Source organism: Rana temporaria, chromosome 3 (genome assembly GCF_905171775.1).
Source record: "Rana temporaria chromosome 3, aRanTem1.1, whole genome shotgun sequence".
Lineage (NCBI taxonomy): Eukaryota > Metazoa > Chordata > Amphibia > Anura > Ranidae > Rana > Rana temporaria.
Window position 1 is genome coordinate 400,023,036 of NC_053491.1, and position 16,854 is coordinate 400,039,889.

General features: G+C 46.4%; 1 protein-coding gene across 3 annotated transcripts in view; it reads left to right on the plus strand.

Moving 5' to 3' along the window:
* SLC23A2 (solute carrier family 23 member 2) overlaps positions 1-16,854 on the plus strand; it is a 258,087-nt gene that overhangs the window by 76,664 nt on the left and 164,569 nt on the right. The window contains exon 1 of one of the 3 annotated variants that reach the window (XM_040345916.1): positions 10,781-10,939. The exons of 1 other annotated variant lie outside the window; for it this stretch is intronic. The gene's annotated coding sequence lies outside the window, so the exon portion shown is untranslated. Of the gene's footprint in view, positions 1-10,780; positions 10,940-16,854 lie in introns of those variants that run through there. One more of the 3 variants, XM_040345914.1, reaches the window with a different exon arrangement.

Consider the following 16,854-nt stretch of genomic DNA (forward strand, 5'->3'; position numbering starts at 1 on the left):
CTTTAAGTACGGACCAGCCTTAGGCATGAACATAGCCAGGGAACACAAGCATTTTTGATTAGGGAGGAAATTGAGGCTTTCCAACCACTAGATAGTTATGAGTTTCTCTTGCCTTGGGATTTTTGGCCAAATTTGGCTCAAAGGGAAGTTTGAGGCTGGAGTTTTCGCTGCAAAGGCTGTGCAGTGCTGAGCAGGGTCGCACAATGAAGATTTCAGGAGCAGGGATTTTAGTATCCCAGGAGGGCTTTCTATTCCGACATTGTAAACCTGGCCGCTCGCTCAGACTTCCTACAACAAGGTCTGATCTGCCATCCTTTACCGTTGCTGGCTTTAAAGGCTTGGTTATTGAAGCTATTATCTTGAAAGATAGGGGAATGTGTGGGGCAGTTATTCCAACGTTGAGGGCCAGGAAGGAGTCCTTTAGAAATTTATACCATAGGACTTGGAAATTCCATCACCACAGGTATGTTGTAGATCGGAATTTGGAGTAGATTGGAAGGTGGCCCTGAGTACCATTGAGGGGCATATTTTGGCCTTATTATTTTGCTAGAGGCCAGTTGCTTCCTATTGGCTGGTACGAGCGTTCATTCAAGGAGTTATGCATATAGTACCAATTATGTCTTCATTGCCTCTGTGAAATCTCAAATTGGTATTATCAATCTTGCAGAGACTACCATTTGACCCAATTCGGGACCTTCTGTTAGTGTTGCTGACTCGGAAAATTGTCTTTTTGGTCTATATTACCTCGGCAAGGAGAGTGTCAGAATTGGCGGTTATTTCCTGTAGTGAGCAATTTCCTTAACGACAAGGGCGTTTTTCGTTTTCTTTCATCTTTTTGCCTAAGGTAGTTTCGTCCTCATCTTTATCAAGACACTGTTTCGCCTTCTTTTTTTTCCCCAGGTCTGAATTGGCATGAGACAGAGCTTTTTACACATTGGATGTGGTACGGGCCATAAAAAAAAGTGTTTGCAATTGACTGATGCAGTTAGGCAGTCGGATTTACTATTTGACCTTCCAGAAGGTCCTAGCAAGGGCAGCCAGCTACTACGTTGTCTATTTCACGTTGGATTTTGTAGCTGATTTTTTCAAGCCAATAGCTTGAAGGAAAGGAATCCACAGTTTGTTGTGACAGCTCACTCTATCTCTTGGGCTATTACTCATCAGGCAGTGGAACAGGTATGCAAGGCCTTCAAATTCACATCTTTATGAGTTTTTATAAGGTGAATGTAACTTCTGCTGAATATGGTAAGTTTGGTCATAGTGTCTTGCGGGCTGCTGTGCATCTTTTTGGGACTGGTAGTGGTGGCTCTTTCTCCCTCCTCTTGGTAGCATTGCTTTGGGGACTTCCCAGGTAGTCATGTTAAGCCTGCTGTGTGTCCCCTGATGTGTCACTTACCAGTAAAATTATTTATAGTGCCGTCCATTTACCCAGTGGTTTACATATATATTGCATGTTCACATCAGTCCCTGCCTTCAAGGAGCTTACAATCGAAGGCCCTTAACTGGCATTCATACACACACATACTTGACCCAGTTTAGACAGGTTTCAATTAACCTACCAGCATGTCTATGGAGTGTGGGAGAAAACCGGAGTATCCAGAGGAAACCCACGCAGGAGCAGGGAGAACATGCAAACTACAGGCAGGTAGTTCCATGCCTGGGATTCAAACTGTGCTGCTAGGCGGGACTGCTAATCACTTAGCTACTGTGCAGCCTATCACAGGACACAGGGTCCCTCCCCTCTCTTTTGATTGCTACAAAACTGATGCTCTCTCCTTGAGAGGTGGGGTTATATAGGGATGAACTTCCTTTCTTTGTTTGCCAATGTCCATTCACCTATAAGTGGTGCATAATTCAGATAATCATGTTTATTAAGCCTGCTCTGTGTTCTGTGATGCACTCCAATAAATGGGTTTTACAGGTTAGTACAAAAATTCTAATTTTACGGTATTTGATGGAGTGGATTAGATTTATTAAGTGAGTGAGTGAAAAACTTGTAAAGCGCAACACATGCGAACTGAATCGCCTCTGGGCGCTGTTTCCATTCCATGGGTAAGGAAACCCCCTGACCTCAGAAGAAATGGGTTTTAATCTTTCTCCTGAAGGTCAAGTGGTCCGATTCCAGTGGGATGGTAGTTGGTAGCGCATTCCACAGCCGAGGTCCTTGGACTGCAAATCTTCGATCTCCTTTAGACTTGTATCTGGCTTTGGGTATTTGGAGTAGGTTTTGATTTGTGGATCGCAGAATGCGATTTGGGTTATGGGCTTTTATTTTTTTGCATAGATATTGGGGGGCAATTTCGTGAATACACTTATGCGTTAGGCAGAGCGCCTTGAAAGTGATTCTGTCTCTTACTGGCAACCAATGAAGGGATCTCAGCGAAGGTGAGATTGATTCCCATGTTTTTTTTTCCAGACACTAATTGAGCGGCCGCGTTTTGAACGACTTGCAGACGAGTGATTTGGTATTTGGGGAGTCCTAGATAGAGGGCATTTGCGTAGTCTAGTCTGGAATTGATGATTGTTCCCACCACAACTGCAATGTCCTCTTTCGGGATAAAGGGGGTGAGTCGGCGTAGTAGGCGCAGCAGATGATGGGATCCGCTGACTACTGACCCTATTTGTGCATCCATTGTCATGTAGGAGTCGAAAATGACTTTTGACTTTGGTGCTAGGGGTGATAGTTTTACCCAGAAAGTGCGGGGGGTCCAAGTTGGCGTGGGGTGATTTTTTTCGGTTTGCGTGAAACAGGAGCAGTTCTGTTTTTGAACCATTGATTTTAAGATAACTGGATGTCATCCAGCTATCTATTAGAGAGAGGGATTTCTCTAGTCCAAGAGAATGATCCTTTTTTGTTGTAGATGCAAAAATACAGTTGCATGTCATCTGCATAGGAGTGGTAAAGTAGCTTCTGGTTCCTGATGATTTCAAAGAGGGGGCGGAGATAGATATTGAACAATACGGGTGACAAGGGAGATCCCTAAGGGACTCCACATGATACCGTACGTTTTTCAGAAGTGAAAGGTCCCAGTTTCACTGTTTGTGATCGGTTTTCCAAGAAGGAGGAGAACCAAGGTAAATCACCTTCTGCAATTTTGTCCACTTCAGCTAGCCTAGCTAGCAGTAGTCCGTGGTCTACAGTGTCAAAAGCCGCGCTTAGGTCCAGCAGGATCAGGAGACAAGATTCTCCTTCATCTGCGGCCTCTAGAACGCCATCCCATATTTTGAGCAGCACCGTTTCTGTATCGTGCCCCGGCCGGAAACCTGATTGAAACGTGTCGAGTAATTTGTGGGTGTCTAAATGCAGTTGCAGCTGTTGTACAACTTCTTTCTCCATTACCTTGGAGAAAACATTTAGACCTGTTATGGGTCTCCGGTTGTTTGGGTCTTTGGGGTCAAGGTGGGTTTTTTAAGATTGGTTTTATTGTACGTTGTTTCAGCAAGGTGGGCACCATGCCCTCCTTGAATGATTGGTTTATGAGCTGCGTGATAGCTGGTGCCAGTATGATGTTTTTAGTGGCATTGATGGAGATGGGTTTTAGAGTGAATTTTGGTGGTTGTGGCGGGTTTATGTGGGTATTTGGTTTGGGATTTGGGGAAGGGTTAGTGCCAATTCCATTTTGCTGAATACTTTCATGGATTTTTTCAATTTTATTAATGAAATAATCCGATAATTCGTTGCAAAACTCTTGTGAATCAGAATTGGGGGCCTCTAAACAAGTTGGATTCATTGTCTGCGAAACCAGCTTGAAGAGTTTGCGGGGGCGGTTTAGGGCGGTTTAGGGCATTAGCGATGATGTTGGAGAAGTGATTTTTTTTGGCCATAAAGATTTCTTTGTGATATTTCTTCGTTATTGCTGTCTGCGCCCTCATTATGGAAATTCACCCTCTCTATTTGTCCGGTTTTCAACATTCACTGAGAGTCCGGCTCGGTTCACAATAATATGATGGGGGTAACGAATAAGAATCGCTGTGTTTTCCACATCAAATCCCACCACTCTCATAGCAAAACGCACCGTGTTCATGTGATCTGCTGCGGGTGTTAACTAAAAGTTAATGCCCCAAAAGCTTTGGTTATGCTCAAACACTGAAAAACACAAAATGCTTAACATTCTATTAAATTAAAAATTTTGATAAACTTACAATAATAATAAAAAAAAAAATATTCTGCACAGATCCCCCTTAATTACATGCACACACTTATTTTTAATAAACCGGATTCTCATGTGGTTTTGTTAAATATTTATGTAACAGGACTTGAATAAATGCCTGCCATTCAACGTTTTTTTTTCCTTTTTAATGTATTTATTCAAGCTGTAATGAAATCCAAATTCTTGTCTAGAACAAATATAATATTGTGTAATCTGCTTGATCTTGTGGTGTTTTGTAGAACTGTCTGGGACAGACACAGCAAAGGGTAATTTTATGTAATGTGTAACTATTGGTATATAGGCCCGGATTCACAAAGCACTTGCCCCGACGTATCTCCAGATACGCCTCGTAAGTGCAAATATGCGCCGTCGTATCTATGCGCCTGACCCACAAACTAAGATACGCCTAAAAACAGGCTTCATCCCACCTACGTAACTTGTCTACGCCGGCGTAGCGTGGGCGCATATTTACGCTGGACGCATGTGGCGCTCCCATTGATTTTGTATTCAAATATGCAAATGAGGGAGATACGGCGATTCACAAACGTACATGCGCCCGGCGCAGGCTATGCACGGTGCGCGTAAGTTGTACGTCCGTCCTAAAGTTATTCCCCATAAAGGAGGTGTAACTCAGCACCAGACGTGCACAGGTCAGCTGGAGAGCAGCTGCAGCATCACCGTTAAGGACGAGCTGAGCAACCACACTTGCAGGACAACACATCTGTATGCCAACATGCCAGGGGCAGCGATGGTCATAGCACTACTGCGTCCACAGGCACGGAGGAGGGCACGGGAGAGGATATACGGAAAGCGCATGAACGTCTTTGGCATGGGGGAATCGGAGGTGTACCGCATCTTCAGATTCAGCCCTGATGCCATCCTGGAATTAGCCACAGCCCTGCATGATGAAATCACCAGCCAGACAGAACGCTCACATGCAGTGCAGCCCCTGGTCAAGGTACTGGCAACACTCCATTTCCTCGCCAGTGGATCTTTCCAACATACAAGTGGAGTCGTGTCTGGGATGTCACAATGCGTGCACCAGGTTGTCCCCGCAATCCTCACATGCATGTCCCACCACATCATCAAACCCACCCATGAGCATCTGTGGCAGAAGGCAATGCAGGATTTCTACAGAATTGCCGGATTCCTCCGCACCGTGGGGGCCATTGATTGCACACATGTGGCACTACGGCCCCCCCGTGCCACAGAGCACATATACCGTAATCGTAAGTAGTGGCATTCCATCAACGTACAGGTGATAGCCAATTGCCAATGCCTCATATGTCACATCCGTGCCAAACACCCAGGGGCCAGCCACGACAGCTACATATACCGTCAAAGCAACATCCCAACGGAATTCTAACATAACATGTACAGGGACAGCTGGCTGGTTGGTGAGTGACATGGGTGTCAGGCATGACTGTCCGACCCCATGATGCAGACATCACGAGGGGCACATGCACGACTAACATCCTCCTGTCTTTTCCCTTCCAGGTGACTCGGCATATGCACTTGGGCCCCATCTCCTGACTCCATACCGGAATCCCCAAACCAGAGGAGAGAGAAGATACAATGCTGCACACATACGCACCCGTGCAGTGGTGGAGCGCACATTTGGCATCCTGAAGTCCCGTTTCCGATGCCTGGATAAGTCCGGGGGGACCCTGTTGTATTCCCCAAACTTTGTGTGCCAGATCATCGGTGCATGTTGCGTGCTGCACAACTACACCATGAGAAAGGGCCTGGAGATTGACATATGTGATGACCTGACCCCCGAACCAGACAGTCCCCCCCCCCCCCCCCTGCCCGAGGCTACCCGTCTGCTGAGGAACAGCAGTCAGGAGTTGCCTCGTGGAACGTATCTTTGCACGTTAAACACACACATTCATCATGGCACACGGACAATGCACGCATGTACACCACTGTGGTCCCTAGCTCACACACACCACCTCACATTGGTTTAGCCCAAGTCCACCGTGCAGGACTTGGGAGCAGCAACGCCACGCCAAGGCCCCAATGATGTTGCTGTCCATTCATACCACATTCACACGGTCGTGGGGATAACCTCTCCCTGACGATCCAAGGTGACGGGCCTTGCTGGCAGGAATGTCATACACACACTCACACACCAGTCACACTGTAGCAGCATTGGGCAAACCCTGCCCCTGCAAACGGGTGTCCGGGCACCACTTCTGCACTCCTCACTGTGTGCAGTGACAAAAAATAAAATAGGGATCATGCCCTTACCGGAGGACGGCACATACTTCTGTGCACATCCAACAAAAACAAAAAATAAAGCTCATACTCAGAGCAAAAAAAAAACAGAACAGTAATTTTCCCTCTCGTGGACCAGGCCTGGTGCCACGGGTACGGCTCCTCAATTGTCTGGGGGGAGCCTCGGGTGGGGCATAAGGAGGAGGTTCATCCCCTGGTCTGTCACTCCTGGCTCTGATGGCAGATGTAGCCTGCATGCCCTCCAACGCAACGGCAATGCGGGTGAGAACAGTGTTAGTATCCGCCTGCATCCGCAGCTGGGCGAGCGTTGGTCTGCTGCTGGAGGCGCCTGTTCTGCCGACCTTCTGCCTGGATGGCAGCAGTGTTGGCCTGCACAGCCTCCCCCAGGCTCTTCACCTCTGCCAGGATCCCAGATGATGTGGCCGCAGCTCCACAATTGCCGCAGTGGGCCGGTCCTGGGTGGCCTGCACGTCCCCAGATGACGAGGGAGCCCCTTCTGACATATGCTGATGCATGGCATCCAGGGTCAGACTTTGGTCACAGAGACTTGTGGCCATGGCTGCACAGTTGGCATTAATGTCATGCAGGCAGTCCGTTATGGCCTGGGTATGGCCAGCCTGCTGGCTGAGGCACTGCTGCATGTCCGAGGACCCAGCAAAAGAGGCCAGGCGGTCAGCCAGTTTATGCAGGTCGCCGGCAATATCAGCCATGTGGCGCGTCTGCCTTGCCTGCTCCCTCTCAAGCCCTTCTTGGAGGGAACCGGCTAAACCCCTAGTCTTGGCCAGAGCCTTCCTAGGGGAAATAGCCGGTTGAGTCCATATGGACAGAAAAGCCCTGGAGGGGGTAGCCCTGATGGGCGTGGAGGTCTCTGAGGGTCCGGGGAAAATGGAAGCCTCATCAAAATAGAGGCATTCCTCAAGATCAACCGTCTCCTCCTCAACTACCTCTAGAGCAGAGGTGTGGGCACTCCCCTCCACCGATGGATCTTCGCTTCCCAGGGGGTCAGGCTGAGGCAGATGTTCAGGGGATGGCGTGGGTCGGACACCGGCAGACGACGGCCCAGCTCCCTCCAGCACATCTGTGGATGACACAAAGCATTCACATGTTGGTGGACCCACACACTTGTCACATATTCCCTTCCACCCCCTCACATGCTACACACCGGATGGGGGATAAAACACACTTCCCTGTCCTCAAGTCCTGATCACTGGAGTCAAAGCCCTCCAGGCCCTCCACCTGCTCCTGCTCCAGACAGCTTACTATCACCTCCTCCTCAGCTGTCAACTTCAGAGAAGAAGCTGGTCTGCCTCCCGTGCCCCTGAGGTGCCTCCTCACCTTGGCCAACTACTCCCTGACCCGCCGTCTCAGGTCATTTATTTTTTTAGTAATGTCTTTGGAGGTCCTGGTCTCATGTCCAAGAGCATTGATCTCCAGGGTGATCTTCTGGTAGATATCATTCTTCCTTGCCTTGCTGGTCCTGGCACTCTGTGCGCCATGGAGGTACACATCATACTGGGCTATTGCTGAGGTCAGGATCGCCCTCTCTTCCGATGAGAAATTTTTCTTCCTCCTCTCCCTGTCCACCTCAGCATCTGACATGGCCCGGCAAAAGTACTGTGCTCCGGGGGGAAGACAAGAAATCTGGTGTACTTTTGCGCTGGACAGGTGTATGGCTCGGCATATTTATGTGCTCGGCGTAAGCCGGTGGGCCTGGCGTATCTTAGGAAGTTGCGCCGGCGTAGTTGTGAGCATGCGCATAGGGGTATACGTCCGCGTCACGGCGCATTCACCGTTCATGATACGCCGGGCGTAAAACATTGCACCACGCCCGGACCATCATTTGCATGGGGTCACACCCACTTCCACCTACGCCGGTCTGCGCCTTCGAAATCTACGCCACGCCGACGCAGCTTTGGGAGCACTGGCTTCCTGAATTCCATGCTTGCCTCTCTGCACTGCATCGGCGTTGCGTAAAGGACATACGCTACGGCGGCATAAATATGCGCCAGTGTCTGTGAATCTGGGCCATAGTCTTTGGTATTTTATGTTTTTTTTATGAGTCTAGGTGTGGATTTTATGTTGCATAATGGCACTGAACAATATTTAATGCAAGGACTGCTCTGTAGCTGTTCTTCTACCTGGTGCGACTTTGGGGTTTGGATGAGTGGCCATGTGTGTAAAATTCAAATTGTAGATTGTAATTCTATGTAACCGTCACTATGGCTCATCAGAAATATACTGATTTGTAGCCTAATATCGCATGTATATTTTCTGTAGTATTGATTATGAAATGTTACCTGTCTAGATCTAGAGGTGTCCCAGTTTTTTGCCAGATTTTGGGTCCCTGATGCCGGTGATCCGACGATATGGTTCCTGTAAGGACTGCGCAGGTGCAATCCTTGCCGACGGAAATCACTGAACCTCCAGGGCGACGTGGAATTTGAGGTAAGTGGCCAGTCGGCCTCACGTCTTCGCTTCGCTCGGACGGCTCGCTACACTCGCTCAGCCTCCTGGCTCTTTTTTTAACATCCTCCAATCCACTGGGATGTTAAGGAATGAGCCTGGATGCCGGCCGAGGTTCGGAGATTTCCGTCGGCAAGGATTGCGCCTGCGCAGACCTTACAGAAACCACCTCGATAGAGGAACAATACCGACAAGTCACCAGCATGTCTTGCTGTGCTTTGTAAATGAAGCGCACCAATCCCATCACACACATTCCTGTAGGAATGGCTGTGCATCTAAGTGGGTGCTGTAGCAACCAATAGATGGAACCGTGTCAAGTCAAAGCAAAAAATTGTCACCAGCACACCGAAGATCTCCAGAGTGGGTCCAAGGTTTTAATCAGTGATCACATTGTTACAGCAGATTGCAACATTTCGTAGCCACACAGGATCCCTTCATCAGGCATGTGACGTCACATGCCTGATGAAGTGATCCTGCGTGGCTACGAAATGTTGCAATCTGCTGTAACAATGTGATCGCTGATTAAAACTTTGGACCCACTCTGGAGATCCATGGTGTGCTGGTGACAATTTTTTGCTGTGCTTTGTGAATGGACATATAGCCGACCTGTGTTTTGGCCCAGGGGGCCATGGGCGGGTAAATTTCCAGTCGAATCACCTGAAAGGAGGGCATAAAACGGAACGTCCATTTTTAAGGTGAAGTTCTGCTTTAAGTTGGCCAATAAAGGGTATCCCTTATAGTGGTTCTAAAGCTTTTTTACCTTAATGCATTCTCTGCATTAAGGTAAAAAAGTGGCCCACTACCTGTCCTACCCACCCCCATCCCTAGACACTTACCTGGCTGCTGTCACCACTCCAGCACCGTCTTGACTGCAGCACCACTCTCCTCACTTCCTGCATTCACCAGAGAAACTAAGGGCAGCAGGGCCATAGGCTCCTGCTGCTGTCAGTCACACTACTGTGTGGAGTTGTAGCTTACCAGCGCAATGAGTGTCTATGGACACACACAAAGCCCAGCTCAGGAGCATGCATGCCTCCTTGGCACCCGGCTTGCTAAAGAATGCACCCGGAGGAGGAGCAGACAGCATGGACAGGGGACTAGCAGAAAAGGATGGTAAGGGACCTGTGTAGTAATATCGCACAGAGTAGGTAATTATAGCCTCTTTTTTATTTATAAAAATGATATCCTTTAGTATCACTTTAAAGCTAAAACTTACGTGTTGTTCTCTATGAATGTTGGATGTGAGGATTTAATCTGGTTTATGGTTATGATCCAGATTTTTATGTAGTTTTATATTATGTTGGTATTAGGTTAACTATGCGTAACGATTTTAGGGTAATGTTAGAGAAAGTGGTGTCGATCTGCATGTTGGTAGTTGGAATTTCTGTTATTTTTTTAATTGGTGTTATTTATTCTATGTAGTACTTTATTAGGATGATATGGTTGATTACAGCACATTTATTATATTTAGTTTTATGCGGTATTAATTGCTGTTATTGGTAATTGTATTGTTGTGCCTTGTTGTGATTTTTATGTCTTGTTGAATGTAGTTGCATTTTTAAGTAATTTTTCCCTTTTGGGTTTAATAAAGTATTCTGAATCTGAATGGCTAACACAGTACAAGACTTGTCTACTAGCCAGACACTTTCAAATATATGTCGATTTTTTTGTTTGTTTTATGTTTCCTCTTGTTCCCTGTGTCATGATTTATTCGCAAAAGCATCCACATAGAAGAGTGTTACTCATAGCAAACAATGCTTTTCTAACAAGAGTTTCCTGATTGGTTATGTATATTTTGGCCAACACAGCCATTTCTATATAAAGTCCTTTTGTTGGATGGATTTTTACAGATTGTGTAGTTAGGTAATATTTCCATTAGGTGGGGCTGTCTGCCGACTGCAGTGACGTTACTCAACCAGGACTCTTCAGTTTCTTATGCAATGCAGCATAGTGTTCCGGCATGTTTTGTTAAGTAAGCTTTCTATGCTATTGTATAATGACACAGACATGCTGGAAGGGATATCAGACAGGGAGCGATCCTCACCGGAGTCACATGTGCTGCTCCTGAGCTGAGAACTCTATTCCAGGTAAGAGGCCATGTGTGCAGCTCCTAGAGAGTACTGATCACAGGCTAAACCTTTCCTCAGTATTGCCTTCTTCCCTGAAGTAGACCAGCATTTTATATAATATGGTTTAATTTTTGGTGTGGTGACAATGACACATGTTGTGCGGCGCTCTCTTCTTCAGTCTTTGTTCTGAGTTCAGCAGGTACAGGAGTTGATGTCTGGAGGCTTTTTATGGGAGAGAGCTGAAGAATGAAGACACACCGGAATGGATAATTGTGCCCTTTAGATTTTTGTTTGCTTTTCTGTGACTGTACAGTTTTTTTTTTGTTTTTTTTTTATGTACGGCTCTGATATGTATCATTAATTTGTTAATTTGTTGTGTTTGTGATTTTTATCTTACTTTCAGTTAATAATGGCTTTGTCTTATGTGCCCATTTTATTTGTACATTTTCACGGACTGTTAAGTTTCCTCTGCATATCATGAACCGCTGGTCTTGTCGCAATGTTGTGAAAGCTTACAGTGTAGCGTTGTCATCACGTTATGATTTTTTTTTTTTTAAGTTTTACAGAGTACATGTGTTTGTATGTATAGAGAAGGAGACAGATGGTGGTTGCGAGAGAAATGGAGAGTTAGAAAGTTTAAGTGAAAGAGGGAGATGTAGGGGGGAAGAAAGAGATTGTTATGTATGTGTGTGTATATGTGTGTGTGTGTGTGTGTGTGTGTATGTATGTGTGTGTGTGTGTGTGTATATATATATAAAATATACGTACCGATCAGCCATAACATTATGACCACTGACAGGTAAAGGGAATATCTTGTTACAATGGCATGTGAAAATCGGTGGGATATATTAGGCAGCAAGTGAACATGTTGTTCATGAAGTTGATGTGGTGAAAGCAGAGAAAAATGGGCATCGTAGTTTGTAGTGTATGGGATTCTGAAGCCCATGGTGACCCATGTCCACAGCCAAAAGCTTCTACAATGGTCACATGAACGTCAGAACTGGACTACAGAGCAATGGAAGAAGCTGGCCTGGTCTGATAAATCACATCTTTCTTTTACATCATGTGCATGACCGGGTGCCTTACCTGGGGAAGAGATGGCACCAGGATGCGGTATAAGAAGGCAGGTCGGCAGAAGCAGGGTGATGCTTTGGGCAATGTGCTGCTTGGAAACCTTGAGTCCTGCCATTCATGTGGATGTTACTTTGGTGTCCATGCCTCAATTGGTCAGGGCTGTTTTAGTAGAAGGGGACCATACTCAATATTAGGTGGGTGGTCATAATGTTATGGCTGATCGGTCTATAAAGAGCGTGCGAAAATGAATGTTATCTATTTTTGTATGTAGATGTATATGTGTTTTAGTATTTTACCTATTTTTGATTGTAGATGTGTATGTGTTTTTATATATATATAATGTACACACTTATACGAAAACGTAAGAAAAGAGGCAGCACAGCTACTTGAATGCTACTTATTAAGCAGTAATTTAGATTGACAATATGAATCCAAAAAAAAAATGAAAAACCCACTTTGAACAAACCCTTAGAGCACCCATACCCTGTATTGAAGCTCCCATCATGCTGATTGACAGCCAGAAGTAGCTAGGACCAGTTGGATGAATTTGCCAGGATCAGGTCTCTCCAGCTGCGGCCAGACGCTGCTCCTTGGATTGCGTGGTTGGGGACAAGATCTACAAATACTTATTGGCTGTGCTGGCAGTGACAAACCTGTTGGTGCCTCTACCTGCAACAGACTCCAGCAGTGGTTTAGACTTAGATGCAATGTAGAAGCTTCGCCTCGTGGGTACCTAGATGGAGCTAGTCCTCCTTACAGTAGTTTAAGAGCAGCTTTGGAGGCTGGGGAAGCTGAACGTTAAAGATCTGCCAGAAATGTAACTGAATAATAACCTACAATAGTGCCTTTGAGAATCCTTTGATTTAGCTCCAGGTCCTTGTGGGTAAAGTCCAGCATTTCTCCTCTTCGCCCCAGCTCATCCTGTGTTGTTTATTTTCTATGTACTGGCACCCCCGGAGATGGATCCAAACCATAAAGACCCATTTATACTGGGTGTAAATGGCCATTTTGCAGGTGCTTGTGACCTCTGCTAAACAACCTGCATTTTTTTGCTCTAAATGTGCGCGCCAAGTGGCTCAATCATTGTGGTTGGGGAGTGGGCATTGCAAATCAGCGTTGGAAACTTTCTGTGGATCATTCAGATAATAGCTGATTGTTGTCTTCTATGGTGTGACCATAGGGAGAGTGGTCCAGCCTTGGGTAGAACATTGCCTGTACGGTGCACTTTGTCAGATGCTCTTCTGCATCCATCACTGTATGAATATGGCTTTTAAGGTGGTGTGGGAGGGTAAAACATTTCATCAATGTGAAAGAGGCAGAGATGTGTGTCAATCAGATCCCAGTCATGCTTCAATGGTATATTATGACATTTAAACTAAGGTTGCTATTGCTACCCTAGTACAATGAAACTGATAGAAACTGTGCTAGAGGTAACACTGATATGGGGGTTATTGACTCTCATAGGCTATGCGTTTGTACAGTGAGTCAACCTCCGACTATATTTAAGGGTCTGGTAGACCACTTTTATAAAAAAAAACAAAGTTCATCAACATGCCCAGGCAGGGGTTTCAACTTCATGCAAAACAGTATTAAAGAGGAAGTAAACCCTCTGAAACTTTTTCCTAAAAAACAAACAAAAAAACCCTGCAGGAGAAAGGCATAATGAGCTACTAGCTCATTATAAATCACTTACCTGAGATCGAAGCCCCCGCAGCGACCCTTGTTCCCCTCCTCCGCCGCCGCCATGATACCCAGTGACTGAGTATCACTGCTCCGGTGCTGTAACTGGCTGGAGCAGCGATGACGTCACTTCCGTGCATGGGAGCCGTCAGGGATGGCTCGGTCCCATTCATTAACAGCATGCTCATTGCGCCTGCGCCGTTGTCTATGGCGTGCATGCGCCGTAGACATCGGTGCAGTCTTTTCTGCAAATATCTCCTTAACCGTGTAGGTTAAGGAGATATTTCTTGCACCTACAGGTAAGTCTTAATCTAGGCTTACCTGTAGGGCCAAGTGGTCTGTAAGGGTTTACAACCACTTTAAAGGAGAAGTATAGCCAAAGCTTGTTTGCTGTACTTCTCCTGTGGATCACATGAGTACAGTTCCTTTTGCACTCCCAGGGATCAAATTTTAGCAGACAGGCTGAAGCCCACTGTCGGCTGACGCCATCGAGCCAGTCCAGGCTTGGAAAGGATCAAGACCATATGGTCACATGCCTGGACTGACACTCGACTCAGCTAGGTATATATGAATGTGGAAAAACCCAAACCCCATACTTCTCTTAACAAAAAATGCAGAGCAAGCTGGCTCTTCAGTCAGCAGCACTGCTGCACACTCCTGTCTCCGCGACCTTGGGCTCCTCAGACTCGCTTAGTCTGCACTTGCAGTACCCTATTGCTCAGGCTCCACTCCTGGCTTCGCTAGAGAGGGTTCTCCCAGCACTATGGGTTCTTCCACTTCTCGGGAACACAGGACTTCCTCCAGCCCCCTCTGTGGACTCGCTAGTCTCCTTAGCTTTTCCAGCCTCACTGGACCTTTGTAGCTGTGCTGAGTCTCCCAGCCCTTTGGGCAAGATGTTCCCCCAACATAGGGTCACATCTCCCAAGCAGGTCACCCCTCTTGGGTGGAGCACACTGCTATCTTCACACACAGCCTGTCTCTGGCTGCAACTGCCCCAACTCCATCTGCCTTGAGCTATGCTCACATCTACCTTGTATCGAACACCTGTGCACGCACACAGGCTGCTGGCAATTCGCAAAGCCTGGAAACAGGACAGAAGACTTCATCCCACCCAACGCTCTTTGGAGCCTTTAAGCATCCAGCCCCAATCAGGACTTGCCAAATCCAGAGAAAACTTAAGACACATGTTTCTCTGTTCACAACAGATCTGCTCGCACTTGTCAAACTGACTCTTTGAGGGTCCTGTGTCCATTTTAAACCCATTTATATAGTGGCAGGGACTTTCACCAACACAACTGATGTAAGTGCTGTTCATCCATACCACCATATGGAAGTGTCCAGTTGGTTTCCAGATCGGACTGTCTTACGTGAAAGTCTTGTCGATCAGTTTGTTCCTCTTTTCAGAGTTGTGTTGAGTAACATGTCCCATGACCTAAGTCTCATGACATAGAAAAGATGTAAATTGTGGTTAGACAGTCCGGTAAGGGTTCTTATATAAATTATTTATAGTACCACCATTAGTCATGTTTATGCAGTATTGAGGATACCTGGTAATTGTATGGCACCCTATGTTGCCTATTGCTTTTGTCCGTTTAATTTAGATTTTATTGAAATAGTTGGGTGAGCCTTGCGTTCAATAATAACCTTGGCCCATTTATCCAATTTACCTGTCAGACCTTCCAAGGTCTTAATACTTTGAACCTACATGGTGACACGGAGGTGGGTCACATTACAAATGCCAAAGTGAGGCATTTGTGTTCAGGTAGATCTGCTGATTGTCTGGCTCTTCTTGTACATGCCTGTTGAGCATAGACCATAGTCATGTGCTATGACAAGTGTTGAGTGCCAACCAGGGTGTGAGCCCTGAACAGCTGCCGGGCATTGCAGCCTAGGCTATGGGCAGGGCCTTTGTAGTATTACTCTGCCTGTCTAAGCACTAGACCCGCAGTAGTCTGTTTCCTCTGCTTGTCTCCAAGCAACCTGTTAGATGACTAAGGCTGTCATGTATAGATCCCCCTTGTTTATATGCCAACAATAAGGCCATTCTTTGTGTAAATACTGGAATTTAACAGTCACATCTTTTGGCATGAAAGCCAAACTACACACAAACCCTTGGTAAATAAAGTATCCTTTTCTGTGCGCAGTTCCAGTCATTTAAATCCTTTGTCCATCGTCATTACTATGAAGATGGTGCAATTGTTAAAACTTGCTTTTACTTCCTCCATGTCATGCCTCTTAGCGGTTCCTCCGTCTGCTTGTATATATTTCTGCTGACAGCATGTCTTCCACGTGACAGTACTTTACCACAAGCTTCTCTGTACTTCAATGCATCAGAAAATGGAAATCAGCTGTCACCAGTGAGGAGTATGGGATTTTCATGTAATAACATATGTACAGTAGACAACAGTGTCAAGACATGCAAGGCACAGAGTGCGTTGCATCCTTCAGCTTAGTCTGGCATGGAAACTGTTTTATCTGTCACTAGAAGGTGTCGGCTCATGTCATGCAACCATTTTGTTTTCTCCTTCATATCTGTGTCTGCTCATGTCTTGGACTGTGTTACAGAGCAATATAATATACTTGCATTGTTGCCTTCTTCTAAAAATGCTTGTTGCCTGGCTGCAATGCTTATTCTAGCTTTTATTGATATATAGGTTGCTGACATTGGCGGCCGCCCCCCCCCCCCCCCCCCAGTCCAATGCGCCTAGCTCCTAATCTCCATGCAGGGCGCCAGGCGCATGGATTTCGATTATTTAATTTTTGATAAAAACATTTTTTTTAAGCCGAATGATTAGAGACTGTCTCTCTTTCAGTTACGGAGCTCTCTTCGCTGCAGAGAGAACTTTTTTTGCTTGATTAAAAGCTGCACACCACGGCCTGCCTTTAATGAATGGGCTTTTAAAAAAAGAAAAACATTAAAAGTCATCAGCTTCTAACACTGTAGCTGCTGACTTTTAAAAAGAAGACTTACCTGTCCAGGGTGCCCGCGATGACGGCAGCCGAAGCCGAGCAAACGCTCGGGTCTCAGTTGCCCCGCCGCCATCCTCGGTGAGGGAATCAGGAAGTGAAGCCTTGCGGCTTCACCGCTCGATTCCCTACTGCGCATGCGCAAACTGCGTGGAGCGACGTGAATGGGTGATATCTCCTGGGACACACACAAGGTCCCAGAAGACACCGCT